The sequence below is a fragment of the Aulonocara stuartgranti genome, assembly GCF_965226115.1.
Source record: "Aulonocara stuartgranti genome assembly, chromosome: 19".
Taxonomy (NCBI): Eukaryota; Metazoa; Chordata; class Actinopteri; order Cichliformes; family Cichlidae; genus Aulonocara; species Aulonocara stuartgranti.
The window spans coordinates 17,250,803-17,270,990 of NC_138955.1; the positions used below are offsets into that span (position 1 = coordinate 17,250,803).

General features: G+C 39.0%; 3 long non-coding RNA genes across 3 annotated transcripts in view; 2 read left to right on the plus strand and 1 right to left on the minus strand.

The window, feature by feature from the left end:
• The window catches only part of LOC309695834, a 237,029-nt gene that overhangs the window by 176,235 nt on the left and 40,606 nt on the right, over positions 1–20,188 (plus strand). The gene's annotated exons all lie outside the window — the stretch shown is intronic.
• Positions 1–20,188, minus strand: part of LOC309695832 — a 350,850-nt gene that overhangs the window by 75,665 nt on the left and 254,997 nt on the right. The window lies entirely within an intron of this gene.
• Positions 456–6,470, plus strand: LOC309695746. The gene is made up of 6 exons (XR_014273216.1): positions 456–666; positions 2,356–2,426; positions 2,527–4,492; positions 4,791–4,949; positions 5,028–5,084; positions 5,514–6,470. It is a non-coding gene; the product is annotated as an uncharacterized lncRNA (long non-coding RNA).

Below are 20,188 nucleotides of genomic sequence, written 5' to 3' on the forward strand. Positions count from 1 at the left end.
TTGTTGCAGGATCTTGATGAAGAAATGCCTCAGCAAGGCTCAGAAGCCATGCATTCTTCTTCAGTGCAAGATTTTGAAGAGGTAACATTGACCTAGGACAGATTTTAATGAATGTTTCTCATGCACGATGTGTACCTTACGCTATTTGCCAATAGTGAAATGGTCTATTCATCCTCTTGAGTGATGCATTTTTAGTAACTGTCAGATTACTGTTCTTTTGTCTTCATTCTCTATCTGTTACACACGAAGACTGAGACCAGCCAGATTCAGAAGACTGTGAGCTGCCTAAAGCCGCAACCAAACAGCTTTCCAAACAATGATCTGGACCTGAAACATCCAGAGCCTGAAAGGGTAAATATAATCCAGTGTACCACTTAATGAACTAATAATTTAATCTATCATCATTCTTTATGGATGCTGTGTGTGTGTGTGTTTGGCAGTCACCTGGGTGTGATGTGATTTACATGGACGAAGTTTATTAGTTGATATCTGCAACTGAATTGAAAACACACCTTTCCAACTGTCCAAAACAAATAAATGTTGCAATATTTTGCTAACAGTGTCACAATCATCGTCTGGTGTGCACAACAATATCATCTTTGGACAAGTGCATTCAGTGTGTGGGACCGGTTTCCTCCCTCAAGTGGCTTGGCTTTAAGTGCAAAGGTGAGACATTTAGTGAATAGGTACAGTGTATAGTAAAAAGCATTAATAGAGTTCAACAAGTTAAGACGTGCTGAAATGAACACTGCTCCCTTTTTAATTAATGGGTGGTCACGTCTAATTAAAGAAATGCAGTATTACCTCATTGGTGCAGGACCTTGTAAAAATGGTATACTTGGGATTGTCCTCAATTCCCCATTCCATAACATAAACTGCTCAAAATAATAAAGGGAACACTTAAACAATGCGATGTTACTCCAAGTCAGTCACACTTCTGTGAAATCAAACTGTTCACTTAGGAAGTAACACTGACAACCAGTTTCACATGCTGTTTTGCAAATAGAGTAGACAACAAGTGGAAATTATAGTCAATTCACCATAATAAAGGACTGGTTCTGCAGGTGGTGACCACAGACCACTTCTCAGCACCTATGCTTTCTGGCTGATGTTATGGTCACTTTTGAATGCTGGCGGTGATTTCATTTTAGTGGTAGCATGAGACAGTCTACAACCCACACAAGGGGCTCAGGTAGTGCAGCTCATCTAGCGTAGCACATCAATGTGAGCTGTGGCAAGAAGGTTTGCTGTGTCTGTTAGTGTAGTGTCCAGAGCATGGAGGTGCTACCTGGATGTGGAGTAGGCCATAGGAGGGCAACAACCCAGCAGCAGGACCGCTACCTCCACCTTTGTGCAAGGAGGAACAAGAGGAGCCCTGCAAAATTACCTCAAACAGGCCACAAATGTGCATCTGTCTGCTCAAATGGTCAGAAACTGACTTCATGAGGGTGACTTGAGGGTCCAGCATCCACAGGTGGGGATTGAGCTTGCAGTCCAACACCATGCAGGATGTTTGGCATTTGCCAGAAAACACAAAGTTTGGCAACTTCAGCACGGGCACCCTATGCTCCTCACAGCTGAAAGGAGGTTCAAACTGAGCACGTGACAGTCTGGAGATGCCGTGGGGAATGTTCTGCTGCCTGCAACATCCTCCAGCATGATCATATTGGCAGTGGGTCAGTAATGGTGAGGGGTGGCATTTCTGTGCCTGCCAGAGAGCCTGACTGTCATTGGGTAACAAGATGAGGTCCTCGGACCCTTTGTGAGACCACATGCTGGTGCATTTGGCCCTGGGGTCCACCTAATGCGAGACGACACTGGGCCTCATGTGGCTGGAGTATGTCAGCAGTTCCTCCATGACAAAGGCATTGATGCTATGGACTGGCCCGCCTGTTCCCCAGACCTGAATCCAATTGAGCACATCTGGGACATCATGTCTCACTCCATCCACCACAAACTGTCCAGGGGTTGGCAGATGCTTTAGTCCAGGTCTTGGAGGAGATCCTTCAGGAGACCATCCGCCACCTCATCCCGAGCATGCCCAGGCATTGTAGGGAAGTCGTACAGGCATCTGGAGGCCACACACATTCAACTACACACTTTCATGCCACTCAACTACCTAAAGAACAAAGTATTTAATAAGAATAATTCCTTCATTCACATCTGGGATGTCCTTTTTTGGGGGGGGGAGGGGGATTAGCAGTGTATGTGTAGTCATTAAAATATCCTTAATGTGAACAGTTTTGTTTTTTTTTGTTTTTTCAGCATTTGACATTACTGCAATGCTTTGACAAAAAACTACTTCACTTAAATAGAACTGCAAAGCTAAATTAAGTCTATCAAAATGTGTTTCAGTTTGTTTAGGGGTCTGGCACAAATCTTGCCTTGCAAAATTGGCAAATCAGAATTGCCACCAGTCAACACAGGTGTGTATCCCATTCATATTTGGCTTGACTTTTTTTCAGTTTATTTTTTACCTGTCTAAAGTATTGATCAATTAAAAAAACTTTTGTTCTTACATTCCAGAAAGAAGAAATTTCTGAATATTCAGGGGAGGATGGATTGCCACATTCAGTTCTGGATCAAATATCAAGCGATGATGATGGCAACCACAGCATATCAGAAGAAGAATATGTGCCAGATTCAGAGTCATATGATGAAGATTCAGATGAAGACATCTCATTATTGCCAAGCACATCAAAAGGTCTGCTATGCCAAGATGACATCTCCAAAGCGCATGAACAATCAGATTCAACGAATTTAATCCACAACTTGACAAAGGACAAGCCACAAGATAAAAGTGAGCTTTGCGAAACTGAATCAGAAAAAATGACTTTAAGTAAAAGAAATTACTGCTATTTTTGTGGCAAACCACAAGCTAAAATTTCCCGCCACCTGAAAACGCACAAAACGGCTCCTGATGTTGTGCATGCATTTTCCCTGCCTAGAGACTCAAACGAGCGTAAAAGTCTGTTAGAGAAATTGAGAAATAAGGGAAATTTTAAGCATAATGCTGCAGTTTTGCATGGTGGAGTGGGACCACTGAAAGTGAAGAGAAGACCCAAGATTAAAGCAGTAGAGGGAAAGTTTGCTCATTGCTTTTATTGTCAAGGGATGTATGTTCGCAAGGATCTTTGGAGACATGTCCGCAGATGTCCTAACAAACCAAAAGATGACACGGATAAAGAACCTGGAAGAACCAAAGTACTCGGCCTGGCTTTAACTCTGGAGTCTCAGTGTTATCCGCAGGTGTCAAGTGGAGTCTGGAAGGTTCTTGCTGTTATGAAACAAGATGAGATTGCCTCAGCTGTGCGAAATGACTTTACTGTTATTCAGTTTGCCCAGTCCCTCTACAATAAACATGGACAAGACCCTACAAAGTATGATTATATACGACAGAAGCTTCGTGAAGCGGGACGTTTGTTGTTGTGTCTGCGCACAGAATTCTCAGTGCATAACATGGAAGAAGCTATTAAGCCTGCTAATTTCCAGAGAGTTGTGCAAGCAGTAAAGAAAGTTTCAGGTTTTGATGAAGAGACACTGTCATACAAAACTCCAAGCCTTGCGCTGAAACTGGGACATACACTGCATAAAATGTCTGACATTATCCATTGTCGTGCCCTCATGACAGAGGATGAAGCCCTAATCAAGTCCACTGATGCGTTCAAGAAGTTGTATGTCTCCAAATGGTCTGAGATGGTGTCTCACCGTGCCTTGAACACATTGAGTGAGGCAAAGTTTAACAAGCCATCAACATTGCCCTTTACAGAAGATGTTCGGATTCTCCATCACTACCTTCAAAAATCTGCAGAAAGTGCCTTTTGCAGCTTGGAGAACGAAGCCACAGCTCAGAATTATGCCCAACTTGCACAAGTTACACTCTCACAAATCATTGTGTTCAACCGAAGACGTTCTGGAGAGGTTTCAAAGATGCGCCTCAAAAGTTTTCTTGAAAGAGACAAAACAGCACTCCACACAGATGTTGCCATGGGGCTCTCAGAAATGGAACAGAGACTCTGTAACTATTTCTGTAGAATAGAAATAATGGGAAAAAGGGACAGAAATGTTCCAGTTCTGCTAACACCAAGCATGCTGGATGCTCTGTCACTACTGGTTAGTAGGAGGCCTGACTGTGGTATTTGTGCCACTAATATCTACCTCTTTGCAAGACCCCGATCAATGAGTCATTACAGAGGAATGGACTCCTTGCGTGTTCATGCACACCAGTGTGGAGCAAAGCAGCCTGAGTATCTAAGATCGACACAGCTCAGAAAACATGTTGCCACACTCTCACAAGTCCTTAATTTGAAAAACAACGAACTTGATCAGGTTGCAGATTTCCTGGGTCATGATATCCGCGTTCACCGCGAATTCTACAGATTACCAGTTCCCACAACACAGCTGGCCAAGATTTCCAAACTGCTTTTAACACTGGAAAAAGGACAACTTTCCCAGATCCAGGGGAAATCACTGGATGAGATCAAAATAGAAGGTTTGTATTGAAAGGAGCAAATATTAGGGCAGTAGTTGAATATTATGCTTTATCAACCGAATTAAAACCTAAAAGCACAGACCATTCTGTTAAATGTCCATGATTTAAGGTTCTTGAAGTCTATTGTTTCATCACTTTGCAACATTTGGCAAACTGCAGAGTGGTGGCCTTAAATAGTAAAACTATGTACTATAATTTCCAGTATTTGTTCTGTATTTTGTCATATCTCGTTGTTAATGTGAGGTTTTTGGGGGGTTTGTGTTTGGTTTTTTGGGGGGGTTTTCCCACAATTTCTCAGATGAAATTGCATTAAGTGATGCTGAAACAAAGGACAGTGAGAGTGAATCAGATGATGATGACACAGCACTCACAATGTTGGCGTGTGGCACCAGTGAGCCTGTACATGCAGTAGCTGATTCCACAAACACAGCGCAGCTCCAAGACACTGTAGATTGTGGTAAGTTACCACTAGCTTGGTTTCTGTGGATAAAATGTTTGTTACAAATATTAAAACTTAATCAAATTGTGTAATCAGCAGATGAAGGACCACTCACAATGCCTGCAGCAAGTGAGACTGCTGCTCCCTCTGAAGGTAAGGGGTGCAGTTGGTTCTCTAAGCTTATTATTGTTTCATCACTTTGCAACATATGGCAAACTGCAGAGTGGTGGCAAAAAGTCACTTGGATGAGTGACAAAATGTTTCTCCCACTGAAAACGCTACGTCCAGATTAACAGAATCAACGTTTTGGGATTTACTTACCTGGATGATTGAGCATGCATCAAGAGACTTTTATTCAACTTTTTATTCAGTCTTTTATTCACAGCGGAACACTAAATGTCTCATTTTAGAAATTTGATAAATTTTCAAAGAGAATTTTAGCTCGTTTTGATATTGATGGTAGCAACACATTTCAGAAGTTAGTACAGGGTAGCATCCATTCTTTTAACCACCAAATGTTTTTTGTTTTTTTTGTTTGGTTTTTTGTTTGTTTTAACTACTACTACTTTATATATCTTCCAGAGAAAAATGCTGCTCAATCCCACAATTCCCGAAGAGCTCCCAAAAACATGTGGTCCAAGGCTGAGGTTGCTGCAGTGATGAGGCATTTTAAAGACCACATAAACGAAGGGAAACTAGCCACCAAAAATGAATGCAGTCATTGCAAATTGGTAGAAGATCCGGTGTTGGCAGGAAGAACAGTTCAAAACATAAGAGATTTTGTAAGAAACAGAGGATTAACTGCAAAAAGGCAGAAAAAAATGAACTAAAATAACTGTTTAGAGAGCTGTGGTTTTACATCTTGGTCAGATTGCCAATTGTTGTTAACACTGATGTTCTGTTTAAAGAAAAAAAAAGTTCTTGTTAAATACAGAAGTAGTTTGTATTTCATAATTTTTACATTTAATTTATTTAGGGTTTTTTTTGACGGGTTATATTTAAAATAAAAAATTATAAATGCATATTTTCTCCCCTTAATATTTACCTTTAAACTATTAAAATTCATTTTAAATGTTTTTAATTTTTCTGTTTTCTATATTTTTATATTTCTGTGGGAAGCGTGGGCATTTTTGTCCATAGATTTCTTTTTTTATTTATGGTTAAAATTAATGTTCAGATCCAAGAACACTAATAAAATGATGTTCCAGTAATCCTGTGTCCTGTCAGATGTGTATTCATGGTAATGATGAGCTATTTACATATTACATCATTGTCCCTTTAAAGACCCAATATTGTTTTTTTTGGACCTCATAAAACACATTGTTGTCAAGTGGACAATGTCTCCAGAAAACACAATAGAGTCTGGTTGGTGTGTATCAGTGTATCTAGACTTCTATAGGGAGTGTATGAGGTCTGAAGTGACCCAAATTTTTTTCAGATTTTTTCGAACACTTTAACCTCGCTCCCTTGGCTCTAAGTCCTTTCAAAAGGGTAGTCCACTTAAACCACCACCGGGCGGATTGACGTAGTATAGTCCCGCCATACCACATAGACCCGTATGTGTGTGTGTGTGTGTGTGTGTATGCAAAGCATATAGCAGCAACACTGCTGCTATATGCTTTGCAAATCCAGTCCTAATGACAGAAAGATGTAAGATACATAACTGATGTTAGAAACAATGTAACAGCATGCATAACTCGTGTCATATTAGGTACCTTGTTTGATATAATAAAATGGGGGGGACATCAATGTCATGGGTTGCTAGTTTAAACTGCCAAACCTTGACACTGAAACATTAATATTTTTGTAGTGTCTGTCTTGTTTTTAGAAAAAATGTGTGTATTTAACCTTTTGTTAAACAGTTTTGTGACCTGTTTACTTATCATCCATCTTTATTCTTCAGCTTCCTTTCATATTGATGATGCTAACAACAAACTTTGCAAAGGCATCATGAACGGAAGGTCGGCGGTTCGAATCCACTTAACGGCTACCCTGAGGTACCCCTGAGCAAGGTACCGTCCCTACACACTGCTCCCCGGGCGCCTGCTTAGTGGGCTGCCCACTGCTTCACAGAGTGAATGGGTCAAATGCAGAGAAAAACAAGTAATTTCCCCATGGGGATCAATAAAGTATCCATTATTATTATTATTATTATTATTATTATTATTATTATTATTATTATTATTATGAACATTTTGCATTCATAATTTGCAAAACTTCCTAAACAACCAAATGTCATGTTCTCATATCATTTTTTGATTGGTCAGCATGGTACATTTTCCACCATCACGAACGGGCGTTTTTTTTTTTTTTTTGCTCATAAGCAGAGAGTGCTTGCTGCGCTGTCCTTAGACAGTAAACGTGATGAAACTATTGAGGAAAAAACGAAGCGTATATATTGTTTATCATCTACATCATGGTTTTACGTGGCCTATCGACACAATTTAAAAACTGGTATATATCACCTTGTTGCTTTGTCATCTTGAAGTGGTCATGTGATTGGCTTACCACAACTCCTTTATTCTTCCTCAGTCAAACAGCAGCACTCATGCGATTGTTTTGCCCCCCATTAGCTCCAGGTGCTACTTTTTTTAATTCATATATATTTGAGTATGTTTCTACGCGTATATGTGTAAGTAATGGTACTATATCTGTGTCAGTGTCGAGCATGTGTTTTATTTCTTTTGCCTCTTTTCCCAGTAAATTATTATTATGATTTCCAACAGAAGTTTAATAGGGGTGGTAATATCTGCAGATGTGTATCGCAGTGTTTCTCCATAAATGGGTTTTAGAAAAGGAAGCCAGTGTCATTGTGCAAATTCTTCCATGATCTTGTCTTTAACTTATAAGTGATCACCTCCAAACATTTAATATATGGTTTTCATTGCACTGGATTTCATTTAAAACCTCCATGCCTTTTTTCTGTCATCATCGAAAACATTTGCACATGCACAATTTTTAACCTAAAAGTGTAAGCTAAAACAGTTAGTTATATAAAATTACATTTAATCTACAATAACTATAATAGACAACTCTATTGTGCAGGTCATTACTAGTCTTGAGAGCTTGAAAAGTAGGCAGCTGTCTTCTTTGGTTTTTGAAGATGTTTGGCCTCTCATCTGCAGAGTCTTCAATTGTATAACAAAGGAGCCTCTTGAATGACAGGTGAAATATTTTCAGAAACCTACAGACAAAAAAGAAGCCCACTGGACTTCTTTTAGTTTAGTAAAAAATATAGGCAACTGGACTTCTGTAGGTTTTTGAAGATTTGGGTCTGATCTAAGAGACTTCTTTAGTTCCAGACCAAAGAAGCCCCTTAGGCCAGCGGTCTCCAACCTTTTTTGCGCCACGGACCGGTTTATGCCCGACAATATTTTTCACGGACCGGCCTTTAATGTGTCGCGGATAAATACAACAAAATAAAACTAGTACCGGTACCGAAAAAAAGATTTATTCATAACACACGTGAAAAGACCCAGGAAAACAGAGTTAACGATCAAAATGATAATAAAATAACGCTGAAAACCGATAAAAACCCTGAAAACCATACATTTCACACCTGAGCCTCAACTCTCGCGGCCCGGTACCAAACGACTCACGGACCGGTACCGGTCCGAGGCCCGGGGGTTTTGAAGATGTTAAAAATCAATGGAAGCCCAGTTGCCCTCTTGTCAAGCTCTTAAACTAATAAACAATGTTGTTCCTCAATGCTTACTTAAACAGAGACTGCTGTGAACTGTCCACTTTTGTTTTCATTTCATATTAATTATCACTTTGATAAAACAAAGCTCAAAGAGCTCCAGGTCAAAACCCCAGGGGTCAAAAGCCAGTGTTCTCCGACTGCCAGTCCCAAGATAAATGGCTAGGGTTGTGTCAGGAAGGTCATCCACATAAAACTTTGGCCAGACATATAGATCATCTGGATTAAGAATTTCAAACTGGATTACTGGAGCCCAGGTTAAGATGGACCTACTGTGTTACTGCCCAACAGGCTGGTAGAAACTGTGGTACTCTTTGCCAAAGACAAGGGAAACGTGGGAAACCCCCAGCAGCCTTGGCCTATTGCAGCATAACTCAGGGAGGTTCACCGTATCCAGCCCCGCATGTCTGCTTTATCAAAAAGGAAAGTTTCTAGCCTAATCCTAAAAGTAGAGAGGTTGTTTATCTCCTAAATCCAGACTGCGGCATGGTTCTTGGGAAGAAGGGTCTGATAGCTGAAAGTTCTGCCTTCTATTTTCCTTTTAAATATCTTAGGGACCGTGAGCAAGCCATCAGTCTGAGAGTTAAGTGGTCTTTTGAAATGATATTTTATTGTGGGGTCTTTAAGAAAAAAATGGGCCCAGATTTTTCAAGACCATGTACAGGGAGTGCAGAATTATTAGGCAAGTTGTATTTTTGAGGAATAATTTTATTATTGAACAACAACCATGTTCTCAATAAACCCAAAAAACTCATTAATATCAAAGCTGAATGTTTTTGGAAGTAGTTTTTAGTTTGTTTTTAGTTTTAGCTATTTTAGGGGGATATCTGTGTGTGCAGGTGACTATTACTGTGCATAATTATTAGGCAACTTAACAAAAAAACAAATATATACCCATTTCAATTATTTATTTTTACCAGTGAAACCAATATAACATCTCCACATTCACAAATATACATTTCTGACATTCAAAAACAAAACAAAAACAAATCAGCGACCAATATAGCCACCTTTCTTTGCAAGGACACTCAAAAGCCTGCCATCCATGGATTCTGTCAGTGTTTTGATCTGTTCACCATCAACATTGCGTGCAGCAGCAACCACAGCCTCCCAGACACTGTTCAGAGAGGTGTACTGTTTTCCCTCCTTGTAAATCTCACATTTGATGATGGACCACAGGTTCTCAATGGGGTTCAGATCAGGTGAACAAGGTGGCCATGTCATTAGTTTTTCTTCTTTTATACCCTTTCTTGCCAGCCACGCTGTGGAGTACTTGGACGCGTGTGATGGAGCATTGTCCTGCATGAAAATCATGTTTTTCTTGAAGGGTGCAGACTTCTTCCTGTACCACTGCTTGAAGAAGGTGTCTTCCAGAAACTGGCAGTAGGACTGGGAGTTGAGCTTGACTCCATCCTCAACCCGAAAAGGCCCCACAAGCTCATCTTTGATGATACCAGCCCAAACCAGTACTCCACCTCCACCTTGCTGGCAACTGAGTCGGACTGGAGCTCTCTGCCCTTTACCAATCCAGCCACTGGCCCATCCATCTGGCCCATCAAGACTCACTCTCATTTCATCAGTCCATAAAACCTTAGAAAAATCAGTCTTGAGATATTTCTTGGCCCAGTCTTGACGTTTCAGCTTGTGTGTCTAGTTCAGTGGTGGTCGTCTTTCAGCCTTTCTTACCTTGGCCGTGTCTCTGAGTATTGCACACCTTGTGCTTTTGGGCACTCCGTGGCTATGGGGGTTGGGAAGCGTATCTGTAACCGGAAGGTCGCCGGTTCGATCCCCGGGCTCTCTGTCCTGGTCGTTGTGTCCTTGGGCAAGACACTTTACCCTACCGCCTACTGGTGTTGGCCAGAGGGGCCGATGGCGCGATATGGCAGCCTCGCTTCTGTCAGTCTGCCCCAGGGCAGCTGTGGCTACAACTGTAGCTTGCCTCCACCAGTGTGTGAATGCGAGAGTGAATGAATAGTGGCATTGTAAAGCGCTTTGGGTGCCTTGAAAAGCGCTATATAAATCCAATCCATTATTATTATTATTAGTGATGTTGCAGCTCTGAAATATGGCCAAACTGGTGGCAAGTGGCATCTTGGCAGCTGCACGCTTGACTTTTCTCAGTTCATGGGCAGTTATTTTGCGCCTTGGTTTTTCCACACGCTTCTTGTGACCCTGTTGACTATTTTGAATGAAACGCCTGATTGTTCGATGATCACGCTTCAGAAGCTTTGCAATTTTGAGACTGCTGCATCCCTCTGCAAGATATCTCACTATTTTTGACTTTTCTGAGCCTGTCAAGTCCTTCTTTTGACCCATTTTGCCAAAGGAAAGGACGTTGCCTAATAATTATGCACACCTGATATAGGGTGTTGATGTCATTAGACCACACCCCTTCTCATTACAGAGATGCACATCACCTAATATGCTTAATTGGTAGTAGGCTTTCGAGCCTATACAGCTTGGAGTAAGACAACATGCATGAAGAGGATGATGTGGACAAAATACTCATTTGCCTAATAATTCTGCACTCCCTGTATGTGAGAAGGATTTTAAGCTTAATCTATATTTAACAGAATCAAATTACTTATAATTTCACTGTTAAATAATTTATTAACAACAAACAGAAGCCAATACTGGGGAAATGAGCTCTCTTTCACTCTGAAAGAGATCGCAGGCTGCAAAAATGTATCTAGAAAGTTTTGGAAGGACTTTGCAAAGGCAATGATTAAATGGTGGAAGCCAAAGAATGGTGTGCAGAGGTAGGGCAGAATTTGAGGCTCCGGGCAATAGTGAACAGTTAACAGATGATTTGGAAAGTGTAGCTGAACTGGTCAGAGAATTTCCAATAAGGTATCTGTACTCTGGACAGAGAAAAGAAGACAAAGAGACTTGGTGATCAATTGGAGAAGAACAGGAAAGAATTCAATGAAGGATGAGATGGAATTGTTCTAACAAGCGAAGAGAGTGTGCTAAGAAGGTGGAAAGTACTCTAGTATCAATTTTCAAGAACATGAATAAGTAACTGTGGTATTGTATCAGAATGTCAGGACTAGAAGAGAATCCTGAGGGGGTGCTGGGAAGAAGGACTGCAGTGAGGTGTGGTTTCAAGGTGCGGGTGGAATTATATTGGCATCTGAGTCTATTCTTGTATCAATCATGATGGTTGTTAGATGAGGTCAATGGACTATGATGTTTGCAGATAACAGTGTGATCTGTAGTGAAAGCTGGGAGTTGGTGGAAGAGATGCATGCTATTTCTTCCATTTGAATGAAATAAGTTAAAAACCATATCTTACTCTAATTTTGTGACAAAGCCCTATAGCCTGTAACATGTATTTTTTTTTTTCCTTGTCGGCTTTTGTCAAAGCTAATATAAAATCAGTAAGGTTCTTGAAATACTAGATGAAAAAGAATAAAAATGTATTTTTATTTCATTGGTTGATTATAGAAGGTTATATCTTTGTAGTCCAAAAACACAGCACAATTGTGCATAAATTTGACTAAACAGAAGTCAGTCATCCCATTCATCCATTAATGATTCCAACATGTCAGATTCCTCTTTTCCTGTTTATTCTTTTGATTAGCACATGGTTTTATGTTAAATATAAGCCTAGCGGCTTCAACCACCAGACAAATGGAAATTAAGGTGAAATATCCTAGCATTCAACAGAAACCAGCTGCACTAAAATAAGGAGGAAATTAAAGATATCTAGCTTCAAAATGCTAAAAGAGCAGATGATTTGAATTAATTAATTTGGTGTAAAAGTAGAGGATAAAAAGAAGATAAGGAAGGAACTCATGGGATTTTTACAGAGTATCTCCAGTGTTCAAATATTGTGGCTAGTAGCAGCACAAAGACAAGCGCTTCTCAGTTGCTGTTGTTTACAGGATTATGAGCGAATGATAACATTCATAGCAATTTCACAAGTTTAAGGTGATGTGCTATTAGACCGACCATGCAAATAATTTTAAATTCTACTATAAACCTTTAGATTTACATTTAATAGAAAAGGAAAATTAGATATATTGAATACACGAATGATGTTGTGTCAACCAGAAAACCAGAAATTCTGACTCTAAGGAATTTATGAAAAAAAAAACATGTGAAAATTATGTTTTAATTCAGGGGTGTCAAACTCAAATACACAGTGGGCCAAAATTCAAAACTGGAACAAAGTCGCGGGCTAACATTAATATTTATTGAAAAATATTTATTCCTCCAGATATAAGAATGAATCTTTTCTTATGAACTCAAACACGTTTTGCTGAAAAACTGAATATGGAACAAGCAAAGCTTAATACTAAGCAATATATATATTAGCTGTATAATACCAGTAGGCCAGCTCTAAAAGTAATTTGGTATGGCTCAATCACACCACCACACAGTACTGACCCACACATATGGTTCTTACACACACACTGGACTTTCTGGATTTTGTTTTTGCACAACACTGGTCACTATATTCTTCATTTCCGGTTAATACTTGTACAGCTGCTGTTATTGTGTATATATTTATTTATATTTAGATTTCTTCATACATTCTTATATAGTTCTATATTGTGTATTTTGTTGTACAGTTATTTTATTTTCAACTTTAATTTATATATTTTATCTTATTCTTCCCAGTTAAATTTACCCTTCATTCTAATTTGTGTTGTACAGTTATTTCATTTTTAACCTTAATTTATATTTTATTCCTTCCTAGTTAAATTTACCCTTTTTAATTTTTCATATTTATTTCCTATCTTATTCATAGCCTTTTCCTTTTTTGTTTTCTTTAGGTCACGAGCAGTTGTCCAAGCATTTCACTACATATCGTACTGTGTATGACTGTGTACGTGACAAATAAAATTTGAATTTGAATTTGAATTTGGCTTCGCGGGCCAAATGTAATTAGGCTGCGGGCCAGAGTTTGACACCTACAGTGGGGCAAAAAAGTATTTAGTCAGCCACCGATTGTGCAAGTTCCCCCACTTAAAATGATGACAGAGGTCAGTAATTTGCACCAGAGGTACACTTCAACTGTGAGAGACAGAATGTGAAAAAAAAATCCATGAATTCACATGGTAGGATTTGTAAAGAATTTATTCGTAAATTAGGGTGGAAAATAAGTATTTGGTCACCTCAAACAAGGAAAATCTCTGGCTCTCACAGACCTGTAACGTCTTCTGTAAGAAGCTTTTCTGTCCCCCACTCGTTACCTGTATGAATGGCACCTGTTTGAACTCATCATCTGTATAAAAGACACCTGTCCACAGCCTCAAACAGTCAGACTCCAAACTCCGCCATGGCCAAGACCAAAGAGCTTTCGAAGGACACCAGGAAAAGTATTGTAGACCTGCACCAGACTGGGAAGAGTGAATCTACAATAGGCAAGCAGCTTGGTGTGAAAAAATCAATTGTGGGAGCAATCATCAGAAAATGGAAGACATACAAGACCACTGATAATCTCCCTCGATCTGGGGCTCCACGCAAGATCTCATCCCGTGGGGTCAAAATGATCATGAGAACGGTCAGCAAAGATCCCAGAACCACACGGGGGGACCTGGTGAATGACCTGCAGAGAGCTGGGACCAAAGTAACAAAGGTCACCATCAGTAACACACTACAACGGCAGGGAATCAAATCCCGCAGTGCCAGACGTGTTCCGCTGCTGAAGCCAGTGCATGTCCAGGCCCGTCTGAAGTTTGCCAGAGAGCACATGGATGATACAGCAGAGGATTGGGAGAATGTCATGTGGTCAGATGAAACCAAAGTAGAACTTTTTGGTATAAACTCAACTCGTCGTGTTTGGAGGAAGAAGAATACTGAGTTGCATCCCAAGAACACCATACCTACTGTGAAGCATGCGGGTGGAAACATCATGCTATGGGGCTGTTTTTCTGCCAAGGGGACAGGACGACTGATCCGTGTTAAGGACAGAATGAATGGGGTCATGTATCGTGAGATTTTGAGCCAAAACCTCCTTCCATCAGTGAGAACTTTGAAGATGAAACGAGGCTGGGTCTTCCAACATGACAATGATCCAAAACACACCGCCCGGGCAACAAAGGAGTGGCTCCGTAAGAAGCATTTGAAAGTCCTGGAGTGGCCTAGCCAGTCTCCAGACCTCAACCCCATAGAAAATCTGTGGCGGGAGTTGAAAGTCCGTGTTGCTCGGCGACAGCCCCAAAACATCACTGCTCTCGAGAAGATCTGCATGGAGGAATGGGCCAAGATACCAGCTACTGTGTGTGCAAACCTGGTAAAGACGTATAGTAAACGTTTGACCTCTGTTATTGCCAACAAAGGTTATGTTACAAAGTATTGAGTTGTATTTTTGTTATTGACCAAATACTTATTTTCCACCCTAATTTACGAATAAATTCTTTACAAATCCTACCATGTGGATTCATGGATTTTTTTTTCACATTCAGTTGAAGTGTACCTCTGGTGCAAATTACTGACCTCTGTCATCATTTTAAGTGGGGGAACTTGCACAATCGGGGGCTGACTAAATACTTTTTTGCCCCACTGTATGTTTTAATTCATGCATCATAGACTGCATGCAGAAATGGAGATCTATTCATCTGTAAAGTAGGTAATGTAGGCAGGTTTTGGTAAACAGGTCAGATTATACAGTATGTAATCCCATTTAAATCTTATTACAATATCTTTTCATCAGTGCTTCTCTCAAACCATTTATTGTGTGGATGCCCTCAATGGGCATCCACACTATTGAGTTCCTGTTTCTCTTTATTCTTTATTATTCCGGGTGTTTCCGTACACTTTTCGCCGTGGATCTACTTCCACAATTTTTGTGCTATTTTCACCGTTCAAACTCTATACTGTTCTGCTCTTTCTGCTAATGCCGGCTATGACTTTTGGTGTTTATTACTATTATACTTTTTAAAATATTACACTTTTTTCCTTTAATTTGTCCCATTGAAATGAATGGGAAACTTCCACAATTCTGCTAAAACTTTCTTGTCTTTGAAACTTAACTACTGCCTCATACTTTCACCTAGAAACTCCATTCAAACTTTAAAATGTTCTCAAATGATTTGGCTATTCCTGTATGATTCAGCTTTTTCAGATCTTCTACCGTTTTAATCTTATCCCTCTTTGAGTTTTCAGTTGCAAAATTGTGATTTTTCAGAAAATACATGCGTTGCTATGGTTGCTATGCAATTAACTCAGAGGGGACAGTGAAACTGTTTGAATTTTCTCTTCATGTCCAAACAACTTCTTGCTACTCGCTCAATTTCCACTCAAGCCCCACAAATTATACATCAAAACGCAGGTATTTTTGCTGGCTTTCAGAAAATGTCCCTATCATTGTTGTGGGACTCATAGATATTTTGCAAATCTCCTCAGAGTAACACAAAGTCAGAAAACTCTCCATATAAACTCAATGGAGAGTTTGTTCAAAATCACCGCTGGATTTCTCTAATGAGAGGCATTTTCAAATTGTCATATCTCCTTAACGAAGCAAAGTTAAGACATGAGGCTTGTCCCCGTATATGTTCAGACACTCCTGACGCTCACAATTCAAGAATTTCTTTCTCACCTATTACCGTTCTGAAATGAGTTGGACTTGTTTGAGGGTAGGAAATTTGTCCCTCGCTCAGATTTCATCAGATTTCAAACACTGGAAATGAGGCACTTTTTTCTCTCGTCATATCTTTTTGATGGATTTCCACAGAGCCCTGAAAATTTCCATAACTGTTCACCAAAGCCTGCTGTTTCTTACGGTGAAAGAATGATTTTGATGCTCCATATAGATTTAGAGTTACCAAAGGTTGTTTGAGCGCAAGTCAAGGCAGTTTTTGCTTCGCCTCTACTCAGTTACAGTGTATTACAAGTCATATATCTTTAATAATTTATGTTTTATCTCTGAATTATGAAGACCTGAAGATTCCCCCATCTCTTCTGAATAAAACGATGCCTGAATGACCGTTCTAGCCTCTACGGTTAGGAAATTATGGCCATTTGTTCGAGTGGAATCCTGAATGTCAGAAATACACTGAAGAAAACTCACACCTCTCTCTGTGTCTGTGTCTGTGTGTGTAAGGGCTGACTACAGCAGGTGCAGCTAATTTAACTGACCTACATATACCAAGCCCAGACTCTCCACAGCTCCTGTTCCCTTTAGTCTCTGTGTATGTGTGTCTGTATATCAATATTTCTCCTATGTTTAGGTATTACTCCTCAATCATAGTATTTCTGCTAAAACAAAGTACTTCTGCTACATCTTAGTACTTCTGCTAAATCATAGTATTTTTGAAAAATCATAGTATTTTTGCAAAATCATGGTATTTGTGCAAAATCATGGTTTTGGGGCCAAATCATAATATTTCTGTTATTTTATAATATATGTGCTGAATATATTATATGTGCCAAATCACAGTATTTATACCAAATTATAGTATTTATGCCAAATTACAGTATTTCTGCTAAAAAGCAGAAATAGTCCTTTTTAGCAGGAATTTCTGCCAAAATATAGTATTTATGTTAAAACATAGTATTTCTGCTAAATCAGAGTATTCCTGCCAAATCATAGTATTTGTACTGAAACATAGTACTTCTGCCCAATCATATTATTTGTACTAAGTGATAGTACTTGTGCCAAATCATAGTATTTGTGCCAAAGCATCGTATTTGTATGGAGTCATAGTATTTCTTCTAAATCATAGTATTTCAATCAAATCTCAGTAGTTGTTGTTAAAACGCAGTATTATTGCAAAATCATAGTATTTGTACCCATTCATAGTATTTCTGCTAAATCATAGCATTTGTGCCAAATCATGGTATTTGTGCAATAACATAGTATGTCTGCAAAACCATAGTTTATCCCTTATGTTATAGTATTACTACTAAGGCATAGTATTTCTGCCAAATCATAGTATTTGTACTAAATCATAGTACTTGTGCCAAATCATAGTATTTGTTGCACATCATAGTATTGGAACCAAAACATAGTATTTGTCCCAAAGCATCGTATTTGTATGGAGTAATAGTATTTCTTCAAAATCATAGTATTTCAATCAAATCTCAGTAGTTGTGTTAAAATGCAGTATTATTGCCAAATCATAGTATTTGTACCCAATCATAGTATTTTTGCCATGTCATTGTATTTGTGCCGAATCATGGTATTTTTGCCAAATCGTGGTATTTGTGCCCAATTAATAATTCTGTTATGTTATAGTATTACTACTAACTCATAGAATATCTGTTATGTTATAGTGTATCTACGGAATATAGTATGTGTGCCAAATCGTAGTATTTATACCAAATCACAGTATTTGTGCTAAAACATAGTATTTCTGCCATATTGTGGTATTTGTGCAAGAATATTGAACTGTTATGTTATAGTATTACTACTAAGTCATAGTATTTCTGCGTTGTTATAGTATTTGTGCTAAAACGTAGTATCTCTGCCAAGTCATAGAATTACTGCAATTTCATAGTTTTTTTAGGAAATCTGTTATGTTATAGTATTACTACTAAGTCATAGTATTTGTGCCAAAGCATCGTATTTGTATGGAGTCATAGTATTTCAATCAAATCTCAGTAGTTGTTGTGAAAACGCAGTATTATTGCCAAATCATAGTATTTGTACCCAATCTTAGTATTTCTGCTAAATCATAGCATTTGTTCCAAATCATGGTATTTGTGCAAAAACATAGTATGTCTGCAAAACCATAGTATATCTCTTATGTTATAGTATTACTACTAAGGCATAGTATTTCTGCCAAATCATAGTATTTGTACTAAATCATAGTACTTGTGCCAAATCATAGTATTTGTTGCACATCATAGTATTGGAACCAAAACATAGTATTTGTCCCAAAGCATCGTATTTGTATGGAGTAATAGTATTTCTTCAAAATCATAGTATTTCAATCAAATCTCAGTACTTGTGTTAAAATGCAGTATTATTGCCAAATCATAGTATTTGTACCCAATCATAGTATTTTTGCCAAATTGTGGTATTTGTGCCCAATTAATAATTCTGTTATGTTATAGTATTACTACTAAGTCGTAGAATATCTGTTATGTTATAGTGCATCTGCGGAATATAGTATGTGTGCCAAATCGTAGTATTTATACCAAATCACAGTATTTATGCTAAAACATAGTATTTCTGCCATATTGTGGTATTTGTGCTAGAACATTGAACTGTTATGTTATAGTATTACTACTAAGTCATAGTATTTCTGCCAAATCATAGTATTTGTGTGAATTTGTATACTGTAATATCACTGTAGTATGTAGTGGCTAAGTAGGGGGTGTTTACAGTGTAAATAGGTCATCTCTTGTGTTGGAGTGCCCTCTTGTGGCGCCTTTTGGGTAGTGCCTTAGTAAACGTGAACCCTGTAAGAAGTGGTATCAGACTGATTTGTAGTGGAGGAATTTGTTGCCAGTTTTCTTAATCATAGAAACCACACCATATCACCTCTCCACATCCTCCTACTGTATGCCATGCCTCCCTGTACCATCCATCTGACCGCCAATAAACTCCACCTGTGGTAATCTAATCCCTGGATGTCAGCCTCTCCTTCTGACCGAGGATAGTTACTATTGCAGCACCACCCAGCATTAAACTGACGTACACCATTCTGTACAATAGTATTTGTGCTAAAAAGTAGTATTTCTGCCAAATCATAGTATTACTGCTATTTCATACTATTTAAGCGAAATTACAGTGTTTCTGCAAAAACATGTTTGAGGGGTGGAAATCTGTCCTCTCATTTTTCAAACTCCGAAAATTAAGCCATTTCTTCTCTCGTCATGTCTCCGCGACGGAGATACAAAGAGCTATGTAAATCGCAGTCAAAGTACACCAAAGTCCGCTGATTCACCCAGTGCAAGAATTATGCTTCTATCCCACCTAGTTTTTGAGTACAAATTTATACACTATCACAGACCGGTAATTCATATTGATAATTTATTACAATTCTGCAAAGTTTTATGATTTTAGCAGCTTTTCTAATATGGACCTCAGATTCTTGTTAACAGTCTATGGCAGAAACACATACAAGTACACAGCCTGATGAAGCAGACAGAAGCAGTACCTCTGATTGGTTCAGAATTTTCACCTCTTATCAGCACAAATCTCAGCCTCTTCTGCTGTTTTCATTAAAATTGTAAGCTTTTCCACCTTTTTTCAGTTACGTGAGAACCAGTTTGGCTCAATGAGTAGCTGAAAAATATCAGCCTCTTCTTCTGTTTTAGCAGGATTTCAGAGTTCAGCTTTTTCACTTGTTTTAAGCACAAATTTCAGTTTCATTACCTCATTTCACAACAAAGTTCTTCCTCTTCACCTCTTTTCTGCTAATTTGAGCTTCTGCTCCACAGTGCACATTGTCCCTCTCATCATATCTTTGCTTGTGACCAGAACTCATTTGGCTCAGAGGGTAGGGCATCTGCAGTGAGACCCGGTGGCAGAGGTTTGAATCCTACCTGTGACAGTTGCTACACATATTCCCTGCTTGCATGCGCTCTGCTTTCTTGTGTGTCACTGCTCTCCAGTGTGTCATTACACATACAGCCATCTTCAGCAAGCACTTCTGCT